This window comes from Haplochromis burtoni, unplaced genomic scaffold (genome assembly GCF_018398535.1).
Source record: "Haplochromis burtoni strain Fernald_Lab_line unplaced genomic scaffold, NCSU_Asbu1 Contig_254, whole genome shotgun sequence".
Lineage (NCBI taxonomy): Eukaryota > Metazoa > Chordata > Actinopteri > Cichliformes > Cichlidae > Haplochromis > Haplochromis burtoni.
The window spans coordinates 730,767-749,508 of record NW_024582615.1 but is presented as its reverse complement, the minus strand read 5'-3'; the positions used below and the strand labels follow the sequence as shown (position 1 = coordinate 749,508).

The 18,742-nt window shown below is 37.8% G+C and overlaps 1 protein-coding gene across 1 annotated transcript in view; it reads left to right on the top strand.

The window, feature by feature from the left end:
• LOC102310182 (inactive N-acetylated-alpha-linked acidic dipeptidase-like protein 2) overlaps positions 1-18,742 on the top strand; it is a 563,756-nt gene that overhangs the window by 65,439 nt on the left and 479,575 nt on the right. The gene's annotated exons all lie outside the window — the stretch shown is intronic.

Genomic DNA, 18,742 nt, shown 5'->3' with positions numbered 1-18,742 from the left:
GCAACAGAGTTGTGCAAAATACAATAACATAAACAGGCAAAATATACGAATGGCTAAATCTGAAACTAATAAATATATGTACAATATATAATAGTATATGCAATTTCTGGATGTGTATACTAAATATTTTTCTACGGGTGTGTGTGTGTGTGTGTGTATACACATATTTTACAAATTAAATAGAGTAAACAATAAATAAAATATATAAAAATATACAGAGTTGAGACATGTGCAAAACAGTGGCATTACTGTACAGTATGGAGTGCATAATGTTAAAGTTCCAGTAGTGAAGCTGAGGTGTCTATGACGTGTTCAGCAGTCTGATGGCCTGGTGGAAGAAGCTGTCTCTCAGTCTGCTGGTACGGGACCGGATGCTGCAGAACCTCCTTCCTGATGGAAGTAGTCTGAACAGTTTATGGCTGGGGTGACTGGAGTCCTTGATGATCCTCCCCGCTTTCCTCAGGCACCGCTTCCTGTAGATGTCTTGGAGGGAGGGAAGCTCACCTCCAATTATCCGTTCAGAGCACCGCACTACTCGCTGGAGAGCTTTGCGGTTGTAGGCGGTGCTGTTGCCATACCAGGTGGTGATGCATCCAGTGAGGATGCTCTCAATGGCACAGTGATAGAAGGTCCTGAGGATGCGGGGGCTCATGCCGAATCTTTTCAGTCTCCTGAGAAAGAAGAGGCGCTGCTGCGCCTTCTTCACTGTTTTGTTTTGTGTACTGACCACGTAAGATCCTCAGCCAGATGTACACCAAGGAACCGGAAGCTGCTCACTCTCTCCACAGCAGCGCCGTTGATGGTGATGGGGGTGTGTACTTCTCTGCACCTCCGGAAGTCCACTATCAACTCCTTTGTCTTTGCGACGTTGAGGGTGAGATGGTTGTCTTGACACCAGTGGGTCAGGGCGCTGACCTCCTCCCTGTAAGCCGTCTCATCACCGTTGGTGATAAGACCCACCACTGTAGTGTCGTGTCATGAATGTCGCACTCGCTTATGTCACTGTCATGAGACATTCTCGCAAAAAAATCACGGTTTTAGTAACGCAGTAACGCAGGAAAAGTAACGGTAATCTAATTACCATTTTTGCAATAGTAATCCCTTACTTTACTCGTTACTCGAAAAAAGTAATCGGATTACAGTAACGCGTTACAAGTAACGGAACTTCTTATGGTTTTTGTTAACCATGGCTTTCTTCTTGCCCTCTTCCATAAAGGCCAACTTTGTGCAGTGCGCGACTAATAGTTGTCCTATGGACAGATTCCCTGGCTATCTTGGTAGGTTTACAGTTGTGCCATACTCCTTCCATTTCTGGAATGTTCGTGGGATGTTGTTTGATGGCAGATACTCCCTTCACCCTGGCCAAAAATGACCAAAGAAATAGTGGAAAACAGCTAAATATGAGAGGGTTTTGAACAAAGTTTGTGTTTTTTCCATTGTTTAAGCACTGCTTCCAGCCAAGAGTGATACCATATATGCCCTATAGCTGCAGAAAAGGCTAACATTGTTACCTTTTTACAAAAAAACAGCTAAAGATGAGGGGTTTTAGGACAAAGTTTGTGTTCTCCATTCTTTAAGCACCGGTTTGAGCACCGTTTAAGCATCAGCACCGTTTCAAAAGTTTGGCACCTGTATCGGATAAAACCTAAACGATACCCATCCCTATCTAGGATGCCCTCTGGACCCAGTGGAGGTGGTGGGTGACAGGAAAATGGTGGCCAAGCTGTCATCCCTGTTGGACAACATCTCCCACCCCATGCAGGAGACTGTTACAGCATTGAGCAGCTCCTTCAGTGGCAGGCTGCGGCACCCACGTGTGGGACTAATAAAGGTTATCTTTTCTTATATACATCAGTCTAAGTGGGGTTGACCAGACTTCTCTTCCCCGAGCCTCTACCTCTACCTCTACCTCTGGGAGGACACCAAGGGGTTCCTGGGCTAGCCAAGCGACATAACCTCTCCAATGCATCCCAAATCTGCCTTGAGGTATCCTTTCAGAGGTTTCTTCATGTTAACAGGGAGTTTTTCCCTCCCGGTGACACCAAGTACCTGCTGAAAGGGTCTCATCTGATAGTTGTCTGATTGAATTTAATGAACAACAATGTCTGAAAATATTGTTATCTTCTATATTTCATTATGAGTTTTTGTCTGTTCTTTGGATCTCTGTACTTTGCAAAATAGTCTGACAGAACAGAGTGAAAACCATGGTTAAGATGGTTCGAGCACTCTCCTCTAGGGAATGAGATGGCAGACGTCAGTGAACAACTCCCACTGTAATTAATCTAAAAAGTGTTTAATCGGCTTGTTAATTAGCAGCACTCGGATTGTAATGGGACTCTTAAAGTCAGGTGCACTAGAAAGGTCAGACAGTTTCACATTTTACTTTAAAATGTAGATGTGTTTAATTAAAGCTATCAAGATCTAGTGTATTTGTGATTAGTGAAGTCATTTCTAATAAGGTGAAAGGCCGAAATTATTATTCTATTTACAGACACACACTCAGTGTTTGGTAATTTTACCAGCACACCTCCAAAAATTTAATTATACTATAAGACAGAGTGTCCAATAACTCCTGACTGGTGTGGGGTGTTAAACTGTTTCAAATGACATTAAAATGTAATTCCTGCCAGTAAGACCACAGTGAAAGAGGAGTTTACAGACTAATTTGGTTACATGTCCTTCATGCCTATGGATGGATGAGGCAGGAAAATTAAAGCCTCCCCCACTTTTGGCCCCGTATGTAGTCTTATACTTAGAAAATTATCATCTTCATGCCTAATGGCATATAAGGACAGACAAGCCTCCTCCACTGTTGGCTATTTGTGGATGACTTGGCAGTGTGACCACAACTCATCATCACTGCTTTTTAGCTTAGCTTTTTGTGGACATAAACCAATGTCTGCTTTTATAAATTTAATTTGTGTTGACTTTTGGACTGAAATGTTGACGTCTTGAGACATTCTGGATTGAAGATTGAAGCAGATCTGTTGAATTTGCCCCATGATTTAATTATAAAGTGTGAGTATCTTGTCTAGTGTCATATAAATGAGAAACCAGACTCCTCCGGTCCTGGCAGTTTACAGCATGCTTGGCAGCAGGACTTCCGCTTCTTGTCCATAATAGGTTTTTCCCATTTCTCTCTCTCTTTTTTATAGATCATTTAGCATTTAGTCATTTCTTGCATGTCCTGATATTCTTGATATACATGAAAAGGCTATATTTATAAAATAAAATTGCAAAAACACCATCTAAATAATTTTGCACTTGGTACCTAGCAACCATCAGTTCTTAGTAGTTGGTGCTCGTTATAGTGGAACAACGCTGGCTATTGTTAAAGGAATGCAATTAAACTGCAATATAAAATATATAATTGCCCAGCTAATATTGCATTAGCTGGGCAATACAATTTTTTCTACAATATGACAGAAAAAAAAGAATGATTAAAATACATTTTAGCATTTGTCTGTGACACCTTGAGGTAGTCCAAGAAAAATTAGTTGTGATTATCTTGTAATTTTCCAGGAAGCATCAGTTTAAATGGTAAAAGCTCATCAGAACAACTAAAAGAAAAAAAAAAATTAAACAACAATGTTAAAATGGCTTTTTTTAAAGAATTAATATTTCACCATATAGTGTGACAGCCTCTTGTCAAGGAACTCAAATCAATTCAGTTTTACTTATATATCATAAAATCAAAACAGTGCTGCCTGTAATGCGCAGCAGCACAAAGCGTAGCTGCACAAATAACACTGGCACACTGGAAGAAGTAATCTGAACCAAAAATAACTGTATAAAATTCTAAATGTCCCTCAAACTCATTTTAATTAGCATATTTACGTGAAACCCTATTCATAGCACTCAGACTTCCAAGCCATCCAGACTCTCATTTCCTTCTCTTTGCTTATGTTCAGATTCAACTTCTTCCACTTCCACTGCATAAGACATTCAAAACTTGGCTTAAATATAAAAAAAGTATCAACTGCTGTTCATTTAAAATCTCATTAAAATTTTACATTTTAAAAAGTAATATTCCTGCAGCTGGCACACCAGAAAAAATACCATAAAAATAATAGAAATTTACCATTAAAATATAGTACTTTTCAATAATAATAAAAACTCCTCCTAAATATTTAAAATACCTGATAGTAGGGTCAAACACAGATGTAATGCAAAATATCAGACTAAAAATTACACAAACATATTGTTACCATTTGCTTTTAGTATGTTCAAGTAAAAATTGAATGTTCAGACTGGACTTCACAGTAAGTCATAGATATAAACCTTGCAGTATTTACACTTCTTAAATTATCCAAGGCCACTTGATCATTTCGTATGAGATTTATGAATACGAGATATGACAACTGTTAAACAGTTAGGGCACACTTATCTACTGCTCTCAGCATTTCATTTTGTTAACAAATAGACCACAATAGAAAATAGTTGCCCCTCTTTCAACACTCTTGGTAACTTAATTTGAACTTATGTGCAGTTTATAACAATCCTCTGAGCCAAATGGCTCTTTAGGAGCCATATTAAAAAAAAGCAGAATAAAAATTAAAAACATCCATCAGTTAAACCAAGGGTACCTTAAACAATCACGTTGAACATGGCAAGTCTCCATGATGGTTCTTATCTGAAAGTAAACATTTACACACTTTGGTCTTGGTCTGTTAATGCTCTTTGACCTGGTTCTAACTATAAATTGCCATTTTCTTCCCCAGGTTTTTACCTTGTTGTATGCATGCCCTCTTCCACTCAAAGTGGGCACTCCACTCTTTTCCGGCATATCTGTGATTTTATATAAAATGTTTAACTCTATCTTTAGTCTAATTATCTCTAAAAAGTGTTTTTACATTAGACATGGTAATTCAGTCGCAAATGTTTTTAATGTATTGCTGTCAGCTCTTCTGAGAACTCTCCACCTTTTGTCTTGCTAAAACATTGTGGAAGTTTGTACACTGAGTGGCTGTCCTTTGCTGGTAGGTTATTGATTAGTTGCTAATGAAAGGCCTATTAAAGACAAGCATATTGATTCAGAGAGAACCCGATGACAGTTTCACTGCAAAAGGGACACAATGGAAAAAGACATGCAATGCCAAGAGGCCAAAGTATGAGGATTGAATAAAGACTGTATATTTTAGTTTAACATTATTTATATATTTCTTTTGATTACTTGTTCTATCCTCTAACTTATATACTGATGACTAACATTCTGCAAAAACAACCTTCTGTAAAGTCATGGTTGCAGTATCATTGGTGTATCATTACTTATCAAAATCATTAGCTCTAACATTAATTACTCAACCCATTACTAAGGAGAACACTGGCCCCAAAGGCTGCTCCAGGATCCATTGGTGAATTATCTTTACCATTTACTATAACTGGTTAAAAAGCATAAAACATAGGTCCAAATGTCCAGGGTCCACAGTTTCATTTCTGGCTGGCTGCACCATATGCTGCTTGTCATTCTTGTACTGTGTTTACTCATATATTAGTTCCTCTCCACTGATTATATCAAATGTGCAAAAACGTATGAAAAAAATATTTGCTCTTGTGCAGAGCTGTAGTAACTACACAAGCATTAAAGTAAGCAGCCATGTGATAGGGTGCGATTAGAGGAACTGTGGTATTATAGGAGAAAGTTAGGACCGGCAGAGAAGTATGAGAGGGTGGTGCAGGACATAAGGACAGTAAGTCTGTGGCATGTGTAACAGGTGTTACAAACGGGTTTCAGTTCAAGCCGATACATCAGGGATCCAGTCTGAGCCTCTTCTTGCAATGTTAGTTAGCTAAAACAAAAAACTAAAACTAGATGTGAGAAAACATTTTCCTTAGTTTTGGTATTTGTTTGTTTCGTAAATGTTATAAGTTGCCTGATGAGGCATCAATGGATGTGTTTTTTGAGATTCTAAATGTCTAAGATATTGCAATTCAGCTGCTTTCAAAAAGTTTGTTTTTATTGGAGTACCTATACTATGTTTTTTTTTTATTTTTAATATTACCTCTGACATATGCCCTTCACACAGTAACTAATAAAAACTAAACTTCAGCTAAAGATTTTCAAACAATAAAAACTAAACTAAAATAAGAAAATCCACTCTGTAAACTGCAACTAAACTGGAATTAAAACAAAACGTAAGCTTTTTATAAACGGATGAGGCTGAATTGTAATTTGTAGTTAGTGAAGTTTCTTTCTGCTGAAAGTGCTTGCTCAGAGTGGGTTGTTTGATTGTTAGGGTTTTCTCTGCATTATTGTAGGGTCTTTACCTTATGATGTAAAGCGCTTTGAGCTTTTGTCATTGCTACTATCTAAATAAATCTCAAAATCCTTGTAGAAAACTTTCAGTTTTTACCTTTGATGAAAGATCATTGTGATGATGATAAAGTAGCTGTCTGTGTAATAATGGGGTCATAAAATTCCCTTTCACTATTTATAAATCGCTTTGTTTTGAACCACTTACAGACTAGAACAATGGAGCAACTCTAATCAGTTATTCACAGATGGAATGGCTATGAGACTTTTTTAAAAGAAAAGAAAATTGTCTTTCTAACAAAGCAGACATGAAAGTGTCAATACAGTACATCTGTAATGGTGTAAACCTTTCAGAGCCTACTTGGACTGTCTCCAGTTGCCATTGTTATTGGAGCTCTACAAGCACTTTCTTTAAGACTGTGCCCATATCCAGTGTTCAACCTTATGGGAGGAGTTCTGAGCTTGTTGTATGACTCACTCTTTACACCGCTTCAGTGAAAGCTATTGCACCACATTTCACAACAATTCATGTTCACGGTGCTTTATGGCATTTACAGTATACTGTTTTGTCTGTAAGATTTTTAAATTTGTATTGATTTATTTTGTTTGCTTCTTTTGCTTTGTTGTAGTGGTAGCAACAACTTGTCATTTTTACAGTGAAAGCAAGTGTGCTTCCAGTACAGTGGCTACTGTGTGTAAGGTGTGTGTCTGTGTCTGATTACAGCAACCAATGTAAAACATAACCGCAGAGGATTACATCATAGAAGCTAAAAAAAGTGCCAATTACACAGAGACACACACACACCCTCTCGCACACACACGCACGTTATGCTGGCAACACAGCCAAACAGGTTAGTTGAATGCAGGTAAGAGAGGAGGATGGACTATGCTAATGTCAGCACTTGGAGAGAGAAAAGCTAGCCTACTGTTAAACAGTTCAACTAAAACACAGCCGGGGTAAACTAACAGGTGTACGGGTGAGCAGTGAGGGCAGACATTTATCGTAGACGGGTAAATAGTCAGAAAGGTGTAGACAAGCAGTCACACAAGTTACCAAGCAGTGTGTTTTTTAGACAGGCAGAGTGTCAGGTAAACAAGCAGCCTGCTCTCCCTGTCTGCTATGGTGTTGTAGCCGGAGAAATACAAGCAGAGGCAGCAACACAGAAAAGAAGCTATTAGAAAGGTCTTTATCCTCTGCTGCCCCCTCTTTGAGACACACAGACTGAGGCTACTCCAAGGCTATTCAACCAACTCGGCTTTGAAAGGTAAATGTGTAGATTCAGTTTGCTTACATCTCAAACACTTGATCTGTACACATGACTGTGTATGCATGCACTTCATCCATGCTTTAATCTATCTGTGTGTTTACATGGAGTTGGTCAGATTCATTTAGTTTAACATGAATCTCCGTTGTTCTGAAACTCCAGTAAATGGTAAACAAGCTAAGAATATCCTGCTCCTTCTTTGTGAGTGGCAATAGGCTAGTTCAGATACATGCAAATTGTCAATGTACTCTGTTATGTTTTTGCACTGAAATTAAAATCTACCCAAAATGCAGTGTGAGATTAATGGGAATAGATGTTTCTTAGAGTTGAGCAAGTTATTTCAGTTAAATTTGTTTTTGTTCCTGGGTAACCAAGTGAAGGCCAATGACAATGAGTATGTAGGCACACTGGTTACCATTCAAAAATCCTATACCACACCAGGGCAGCCCTGTCTCCCTGTGCTTTATGTATTTGTGTGCCATCTTCTAGAGGATCCCCATCAATCACATTTGTTAACATACGGTCCACACACTGGACCTGCAGCTCAGTGTGCTGCTGTGGGTTTTTTTTACTGTGTTTTGCATGTGTCACAGGCAGTATGTATATACACATAAACACACACACAGCCAAAAGTTGGTATTTAACAGGTGTTGAGGCTCCAGGCATCAAATAGCAGCGCATCCCTGTGTGTGCTGAAGAGATATTCTGGAAGTGATTTACAGCTTTGTAAATCTGAATCACAATTATTCCTTAAATATGAAAGGAGGCGATGGAAATGAATCCTCACAAACAACAATTATGGGAAAGTTGATATTTTTGTTGTTTTAAAATCATTCTTGGTTCATATTGGTTCCTAAAGGTATGTGTAAATAATACTGAAATTTACATATTAACATTACTTTGCAGATTCAGGTTACTCAGGTTATAAATACAATGAAATAAAATTTGGAATAAAAAGTACATTAGATATTAGTTAAACACTGGAACGCAATAATCAGGAATAAAAAGAATAAATGAAATAATCAGGATAAAGGTGATCAGTGGACAGTCGTAACTTCTTTACGTTTGAAACAAGTTGGCACTTTTGTACTGTTAATGGAAGAACATAATTAAAAGAACACATTTTAGATGTCACATGTCCAGTTTGTAAGGGCTTGTGTTTGAAATAAAGTAAAAAAAAATCAAAATCATCAGTAGTTGTAATATTACAGAAATATTGCTGAAATTGTGTTATATCATGAATATATTGTGGGCACCATTAAAACTAGAACCTCCGACTTTCCAAACCCCTTTAGAACCGCTTCAATAAGCTGTTAACATTTGATATATACCTAACAAGTCTAAATCACTGAATAAGTATTGTAGCATAAGAAAAATATTTAAAAGAGGGAAAAAACAGAGAAACGCACGGAACCCATCATTGCCGGTATTTTAAAACTGAGCTCACAGTTGACTACAACAAAATCAGAAACACATTTTTGTTAATTAATCAATGTAAAAACTAGAACTGTGAAAAGCTATCACGCCATACACAACTGTCTTCTCTCCACGAAACTTGAAGTCTCTCTCACGTCAAACGTCTACCCTGCCCTATTCAGTCTGCAAGCCTCTTCAGTTCTCTCAGCTCTGAAATCTGTCAGACTTAGCTGCCCTGCTCAGACTTTCAGGGGAGATTATGAGACCGTGGACCTCGAACATTCAAATGTAATTTATACCAATTTACAAGTGGGCCACATTAGGTTCAATCCACTGAGTCCAGTACACCTAGCTGCGGGCCAGCTAGGTGTACTGGTATTTAGTATTTAGTTTCAGTTAACTAAATACTGAAAAAAATAAAACTAAAGAAAGTCGCACATATTCATGTAAGCCATTTAATACCATGTTATTATACAGCACTTTTCCTATTACACCTATCACCCTGCCGATTTGTCTGCAACAGCTGCGTCACTCTCTGCCTGCACCATTTTTATAGTTTTATATTTGTTTATAGTTCATAGTTTTCCCATATTAGATCTTTATCTTTCTTTATGAACTCAGTTGCTTTGCGGATTAATATTTTTAAAAAGCTCATTTGCTTATTAATGCTTTTTTTCTGATGGTGGGCACCGTTAGCAACACTTCCATGTAGATGCCTTGTAACGAGATCGGGAAACCTTCATGTGACTGCTTAATCTGAATACTGATGTTAGGTTAAGTGAAGCTAGATAATGGCTACCCATCCTAGATATGTTGAGCTTCATAGTGTAGGGTCCAGTTCAGTTATTACAACATAAACTTGATCATTTGTTTGTTCAGTTTTTCCGTTTTGTGTTTTTTCACCCAACAGGTGTGAAACATAAGTAACTTAAGCTTTTGGAAAACTTTTGATGCCTGACTTTTGTGAACTCAACTTCCTTCTGATTTCTTCAGATTGTTTTATCAGTAGCAAGGCTTTCATGTCCTGAACGTCAAGTCTTTGCCTTTTTTTTTTAATTCTACAATTTTATCTTAATTTTTCTGTTTCTGCATATCACTTTCAAAATGTTCACTTTATCCAAAAGGCACATGGATATTTTCTTCTTGTTTCGCACATCGTCTTTGATTTCTCCCGAGCTTTCCTTTTTCCTCTGTCCTTTTTTCATCTTAATATCATCTGACATTCCTTACCTGCAAGCAGACGGGGTATCACCTGTCGTCTGTTCGCTTTTTCTTCTGCAACACGATCTGATGCGTCTCTCAAACAACAAAAGGGAACAGAGAAAAAGAAGGGGTGGGCGACAGTGGAGAGGGAGGAGGGAGAGGATGGGAGGCTGGTCTGCGGCTTGGTATCTTAGACAGTCCAGCACTTTCTTTGTTATCTGCTCTCAGTGTGGGAGAAAAGCATCCCACCTTCTATATTATCATCAAGCAATGATAAGGATGGCCCTGGCTACTCTTCTCTCACAAAGGCAAGCTGATGCCTCAAGGCCATGTATGTGTGTGCGTGCGTGTGTCTGTGTGTGTGTCCGTCCATGTATCTGAAACCATGTCATGAAGACTCCAAAAACACCAAGGGATGTCTTATCCTTTTATTCTATATAGAGATAACAGTGTTAGTGTGATTTTGTTGCGACTTTGAGATACTGGCTTTGGCTCACCTCAGTACAATGGAACTCAAAGGCATTGTGGCATTCAAACAGCCCTGAAATTCACTGACTGAAAGTTTCCGTTTCCAAATATATTTGCATGGTTTCTTAGGATAAACAACCAAAGAAGCGTCTGTGCACATGCTTAAAAAGTTTTCATTAGCTCGGCTTTTGTGGAGAATATCTAAACTATGATTAGATTGGCCAGAAGTTGAAACAAGTTTAATCTTGTCAATTTAGCTGGAAAAGTGTTCATTCAGGCGGTTTCTGTAATAGATGCATAGGAAAAGCCTCAAGAGCTGGATGACATATGCAGTATACGCATCCATGTGCAGGAAGCCAGAGAGGATTCAAGGTAATTTTGACTGGTCTGCCACTTAATTGGTGTGTGGGATCTCAGGAAGTTGGTATTGTTGGGCTTTGAAAATATGTGCATATTTATGTTATTGTATTGAAATAGGTTTTTTTGTGTTTTTACAGGGGAAAGTTGCACCACACAGTTTACAAAACATCACATTTTTCTTGACATCAAATGCGAAACGTGTCCATATGTCTCCTCATCTTCCAAAGCGACACCAGAAGCAACAAGTTGCATGGTCAGTGGGGGTCGAGAGAGCTTTTAGATCGGTATGCGTGCCCATTAAGTGCCATCAAAGGGGTCCATATTAATGATAATGATGTTGTTGCACTGTAGGACATGTTTGTGAAGAAGCATCCTAGCAACATAAATTAAAAATATCCAAACTCCAGTCGGTTACAATTGTTACAGTGTTGTGTCAGCAGTGTTTTAAATCAGTAATTTTTCAGTTTTTCAGAGCCAGGAGGCAGAAAGGGATGCATACAGCATATGGTTATTAATGTTTAAAGATTCTGAACATAAAAGCTTAAAATGATTATTTAACAAAACTGCAGTTGTTTCTATGTAAAAATTAAAATCTAAGTTTATGAATAATTATTACTTGGTGCTGTCAAAGAACAGGGCATTTTATATGCATTTCAAAAGGGTGAGCAAGCTAGAGAGAGCTTGGATTGTGCAGCACTACTCTATTTTTCATTTATTTTTGATTGAATTATTTTTCATTAAATTAACTTAAAACTTGAAATGAACCAGTGAAGGAATGTTGGCATGGAACAGAAAAAACAAATGAACATAAAAGATAAAATGCCAAATTCCAAAGTTTGGTTTGTTTTAGTTTTAGGATAGTGTTAAAGGCCTTCTGTGGGGCCTGTTTTATACAGAAAAGTAGAGACAGGAGACATGAGTTGCGTTTGGTCTGCAGGCTGTTCCTCGTCTGTTTTATTAAACAGAATTTCACAGCATTGTTCTCTGTTCATGCAGACACACATTCCTCTTGTAACACCCCCCCATCCAACCCATTTGGTTACCTTGTTTTCTCACAAGTATAAGTTGTGAGTACAAGTATATCAGTCTCCTTATTTACAATGAATCTGCAATTACATTCTGTTGCTGTTCAGCATCAACAACATCTCTGTGCAGCAATGTTAACACAGCAACCAACCTGCTTATATTACCATTGTACATTCTTTATATCTTAACAGATTCAAACATATATTACATTTGTAAACAATAAACAACCATATCCTGCAATTGCCCACAAAACCGTATACATCAGACTATATACTTTGAACAAAACAATAAGTAAGATTTGAGTTATGCTTAAAGCATCTTTATCAACTGTAAACCCTCCAGTAATGTCAGGATAAAAGAGGTGTGTCTCGGGGCTACATTTGTCACGAAATAAAACATATGTAATAAGATCAGCTACCTCTTTACACTACAAGTGGAATCGCGGCTTCCATTACAACTGGCGGGAAGGTTAGCTTTTTCTCAGGCTATAAAAACACACTTTCTCACAAAATTTATGGTCTTTAAACTAAGACAGAAAAAGGTTTCTTGTCTTTATATGGGCATCGGAGTTAGCTAACTCAAATTACTAACCTGTTTTATACAGAAAAGTAAAGACAGGAGCCATGAGTTGCATTTGGTCTGCAGGCTCTTTCTCGTCTGAGGTGCAAGAGCGTTGCAACGGCCTATCGCACTCACAGCTTCTTCCCCCTATTGGCGATACCACATAATTACATTCTCATAACTTCAACTGAAAACTGCAATATCACAATGCCTTTTACATAACTAAATATTTAAACCCAATTACAATTGTGACCATACACTTGTAGGTGTCACAATAAGACAGACTTGCCGGCCGGCAAGACTATTCTGTGTTTGTAATTTGTTCTAATAAATGTGAGCAGAAGAGAGAGGAAGACATCATACAATGAATTTTGATTATAAAATCTTATTTGGCTTTCATATGTGCCCATTTTCAGTGATATCAACTTTAATAGTAAGGAATTAACTAGGCATATTATTCTTTTCTTTCTCAATTTTTTTTTCCTTTTCTTTTGCCCCTGATTAGAATCACTTTAACTTTTGAAATATATTTTTTAAATACTTATAAAAATGCATCTACCATTTTCAGATATATGTAACTGCTGGATATATCGTGAAGTGATTTAGACCATATGATCAAAGTCATGCTTCAACTATTTGGTTGTCTGTCTGTTTAGTTACACAATTTTCTGAAATTGTCCCGTATTTGCAGTCAGGTGAAAGCGTTTTTCTTTCTTGCTTTCTTTTTCTGTCTGTCTTTAAACTGTTGCCTTCAACACCGAGCTGCAGGCTAGAAGTAGAAGGAAGCAAATGAGCTCTGAAATACTGACTCCTTGGTAAAACACAGTCGGAATGACCTTTAGTTAACGGACAAATTGAGTTGCCGCCAGGGCACACTTCTGACTGTTGAGTGAACACTGTGAAGGAGTATGCATGTCTATGAATGCTGAAGTCGGCAAGTGCTTGAGATCAAGCTAGGGATGTGTGGGCCATATTTTATTTCAATACTTCCACAATACAACAGGCTCCGGCTGCGACCCTGAATTGGATAATCGACCGAGTTTTGCTTGATCTGTATTTAAGTAAGATAAACACTGGTAAATAACTAATACTAATGTTAGTGTTGGAGGAAAACCACCTTTATGAAATATATCCTTATAACCAATGTTAATAACCTGTTGGCACACGCAGTTAAGTAATGATTAGGGGCATGCTTATCTTTAATTGTTGGTGATTGTAGAAAAAAAGAAAGAAGTGATTGCTGCAGATGAAGTGTACCTGTCTCTGGGTTTCATTTACATAAAGCCAGAAAAAAGTCAAGGTTTTACATTTTGCAGTTTGTCTGAATCTAAAGGCAAACAAAATCACATATTCGGTCTGCATGCCCTGCTTAGAATCAGTTGTGTTTTACTGTTCCAAGTTACAATAGATCATGAGCAGAGATTACTGCCAAGAGAGAAAACCGCTGTGATTTTGAATGTAGTAACTGGATGTTTCTGTGACACCAACAGGTCGTAACAGGAAGACTTCATTCTTTCCCAAGGATAACTTAATTATCTGTTTACATAGACATGGTTCTGCTGGCTCCACAACACACTAAAGCTACTTCATTCAGTGTATTGATATTGTGTAGAGATGGTAAAATTCACTGACAAATATTCATTAAAAAATGCTGGTAAAAAGAGTAATTTTATTATTATTGCATATTCAATTAAATTCAATTTTATTTATATAGCGCCAAATCACAACAACAGTCGCAAAAGATTGTGAGCTGTCAGAAGCTGTGTTTTTCTTTTTTTTTCATTGCTTAACAAATAAAATCAAAACAAAAAAAAAAACAACCTGAGGATAGTGATATATGCAAATATCACAAAAGGGACAACTTTAGGTTTCATTGCACCGCCAAGATCCTTCATCTTTCTTTTTCCTTGTAACTAAATGTAACAAAACTGTTTTGGTTCTAGAAGTTTGTTCTATGCTTTGGAGACAAAAGCTTTATATGCTGGGGAGGAGAGCAGTCTCACTACTCCCTGACTGAACCCTAAGAACCAATCTTCCCATTTTTATCATCCTGGGAACTAGGAGTGTGATCCAGTACACTGATGTATTCTCCAGATGAAATGAGATATTTGCAATAACTGTCACAGGTGCCCACTTTACACCTCCAGTGTAGTTCAGGATAAGGACTCTGAAACTTGAACATAACTGAGGCTGGGGAAACTTTAGTTGCAGCATGATTTCTGGAATGCCACGATATACCTCAAGAGCTTGAGTTTGACCAAGTCATCTTTCTGATGTTTTAATTCCTGAGATCAGGCACAAAACTCCCAGATTTGTAATAAACTACCAGGGAAAATTAGTAGGCTTACCATTTCTTTAAATATACTGTTTTTAATAATTCTGTAAGTGAGGTACTTGGAAAGTTTTTAGTAATGCCTCTCAGAGCGTTTTGTCATGTCAGTGTCAGAATATGTCAAAGTATGCTTTACTTAGTAAGAAACAGCTTTGCATGCAAGCATTTGAATAACTTTGACATGATGCTTGGTGTGTACTGTCTGTCTGTTCCTGAGGCGAAGCATGTAATTACACTTCAAAGAAAATGGAAGTGAGTCTGCAAATACGGCAGCCTTGTCTATGTGGCAGCACACTGTCATGTGTGACGCCGTGGCTTGACACAGAGCAGGTTGTCACAATGTGCAGTAGTCTTTCATCTGTAATAACTCTGACTTCCAGTAAATGATTAAGACTTTAAAATTACTACTTTTTTAAAAAGAAACTCTAATCTCTTTTTTTGTTTACGTCAGTATTAAGGTACTGCCGAGGAATAAACCAGCTAAAAACTACAACTGCCTTCAATCTCCCTTCCTTTTCCATATTTTCGTGAAGAAAATACTCATTACAGCTGCGCACGAAACAGAAACGGCTTAGCATGCATAGCATCAAGACTGAAACAAACCGGGGCATACATACAAAATATCTTAGACTCATATACTTTTACACACATACACTCATCAAAGACCATTTTGTGTTCACTTCCCTCCCTCCAAGCAGCTCCTCTCCTCCCCAGTCAATTTGACAAATCCATTAGGGATCCATTACAGACTTTATGAAAAGCAGCTACATTATTTTTCTTCCAGTGCTGAGGAGCCACATAAATAAACCCAGTGATAGTAATGGCAGTCCTGATGGGGGTTTAAGCGGGATATTTGTGTGTGAGCTGACATGTGTGTGTACACTTGTCCCTGGATATGTCATATTTATCCCTGCACAAATGTGATAGCTCTATTTATAATTTCTAAGCTCTTATATTTGGTAACATTTCACTGATTTCTTTGATGCTGTGCTTTTGGTAGTTCTTTTCCCCGAACTATCAAAATCATCATGATGCAGTTTCATAAGTTGCATGTGTGTCTAGAATATGGTTTATGTATTATGTTTGTTATTGAATGAATGAATGATCTTTATTAGTTCAATAAAGATCATTCATCCATTCATTCATTTATGTTCTTTGTTTATTGCTATATGTTTTGTATGTTACCAAATTCTCCCTGGCAGATACGTGTGTTAACTCGGTTGATAAAGTGTAATGCAAACAATATGTCACATCTTAGACCTTTAGTCACCTTTAAAGGACATTGTCATAGAACTCTACAAAGCAGTGAACCATGTTTTGAACGCATTTACCTTGCTGCATGCTTAGCTTTCACACTGATTTTCTTTCTTGCTGCTTGCTGTGACCTTCATGCTCAATGGCTGCTACTGTCTTTGATAGCCATATCACTACTGGACAGGTCCATATGGTACCTCCACAAATCTCTGTTCAATACTATTTGTAAGCTGTAAGGTGACCTGTAGCCTCAAAGCCTGCAGAAATTTTTTTCAGCAGATTCAGAATGAATTAAACTTTGTGTTACCAATCGGATTATTACTGATAAAAAGTGTGACATTTTTTCTTGCTGTTTTTCCTCTTTGGTCAGGTTTAGGCACTAAAATCTACATTTCAGTATTTATACGCTAACAACTACAGCAGTTTTTTACAAAGCTTGAGAGACATAGTTTGGTCACATCTCCGTCACTACATTAACCAACATTGAGCCAATGCATGTAATTCATTAAAGCATCAATGTTAGTGCTTTGGCATCTGCTGCATTGATTTTTGGAAACACAAGTTACTGTATAATGGTAAACTGATGGAGTGCTAATTTATCAGCTAATGCTAGTTAGCTTGGTTAGATTGCAGGTTGCATTCATAAACTGTAAATCTACTGCAAAGTTGTTGACTTGATAAAACATTTCACCAAAACTGAGGTGGAAACTTCTGGTAAGGTGTTTACCACACAGCAAGTCATAATATTGGAGAGATAATCAATTAGAAATGCCCCAAAAGGCTCAAAAAGCAAACACACAATGAAAATGTCAAGTTTAATGACTGAAAGCAGAGAATGAAGCCTCACAGATTGTCTTTATCCAGACAGCTGAAGATCAATGTTGCCACGCCCCAAACTCAGTTTTTCATTTTTTCTAAAACAAAATTTGGATTTTGGTGGCATTTTTCATATTCCATTAACAAAGTATTCGTAGAATTTTTTTTTCATTTTTTAGTATACATTTTAATTGACACCCTGGGGCCAGCCTCAGGTGGCTCGTAAAGAAACTTGTTTTTTTCCCCCATTTTAATGTTTGGTTACTTTTTCAGCTCTGAAGGTTGACCCTTGGTGCGTGTCCAGTGGGCACTTTCCAAGAATTCATATGTGAGAACCATAATGGCAGAAATAACAGTGACAGCAATATTTAACAGCCTGTGAATAAAGTGGCCTACTTACAAAAGTCGCAATTTACTACTACTGACTGATATCATTCATTGTGATTATAGACTTTAACATCTTCATCTTCGCTGAAGTTGTTTGAAATTACAGCTGTCACATAGATATACATAGTGGAGTAAAAGGTGCACTGTTTCTCTCAGAGATATAAAAGTTTAAATACTCAAACTGTATATATCTAATAATTGTACTGCAGAACTTATTTGTGAATTATCTCTGATATTGTTATGCGTTCACCCAGAGTGAATGGTAGTAATAAAATTACATTTTTGGTCATAGTTTTCAGTTTGATGCCTGGCAATGTGACAGAAAATGCAAAACTGGTACTTGATTGTGTAGTTCATATAGGGACTCTCTCTCTTTCTCACACACACACACACACACACACACACACACACACACACACACAATACATGAACTTTACTCACACACATGCACATGAACACAGGCACACACAAATTCACACAAGAACGTACAGATATACTTGTACTTGCACTTATACTGTGCATGAAAATGTGAGAAATTGTGAGAAAAAAATGACATCAAAAACAAATAGATAGCTAATAGATTCTGACAGGTGGAAAATTGAGATTTCTCTTAAAATTGAGAAGTGGCCCTGTAAAACCAGGCAATCTCACCTTGCTGGTGTTGAAAAGACCTGCCACGAGGAGGAAGAGGATATTAGACAAGCTGACAAGCTGTCACAAAACTCAACTGAGCTGCACTTTATGCACAAAGAGGAAAGGCCTAAAGGTGTGTCTTCTTGCCTCGTGACTTAAAGATGGATTCTCGTGTTTATGAGACTACTTCTGTTTCAGTCCTCCAAAATCTGCCCAGCAGGACACCCAGATGTTTTGTATTTCTTTTCTTGCTCTCTCTTCACTCTGTCTTGGCCTACAGCTTCATCAAAATCCCTGTCTTCCACTCAAATGCCACAAACTATAACAGTTCCTCTAAAATAATGTCAAATGTACACCTCCCCGGGGACTTTCTTGCTGTTTTTACTTAACTTGACGAATAGCTCAAGTCATGTTGTGCTGTGGTGAGTTAACAGTGATAGAGCACCAATCAGACGTGTAGAAAAGTAGAAAACTTTGCAATGGTGCATACATGATATTGTGAAACCTTTGCTCTCTTTCATTTCCTTTGTTCATTGTTAGTATTCTTCCATCTTGTCTCAGTCCTGCTGCAGAGGCCAGGACCCCTGACACCTGATGTATTAGTCTGTCTGTGGACTCAGCAGTAGATGTTTTGATACCTTGAGTTCCTGCAGGGTGTGCCGGTGTGTGTGTGTGTGTGTGCATTTTATGTCATCACATGCAGGCCTAGTGCTGTGTGTGCATACATAAATGCCTGTGTGTGTGTGTGTGTGTGTGTGTGTGTGTGTG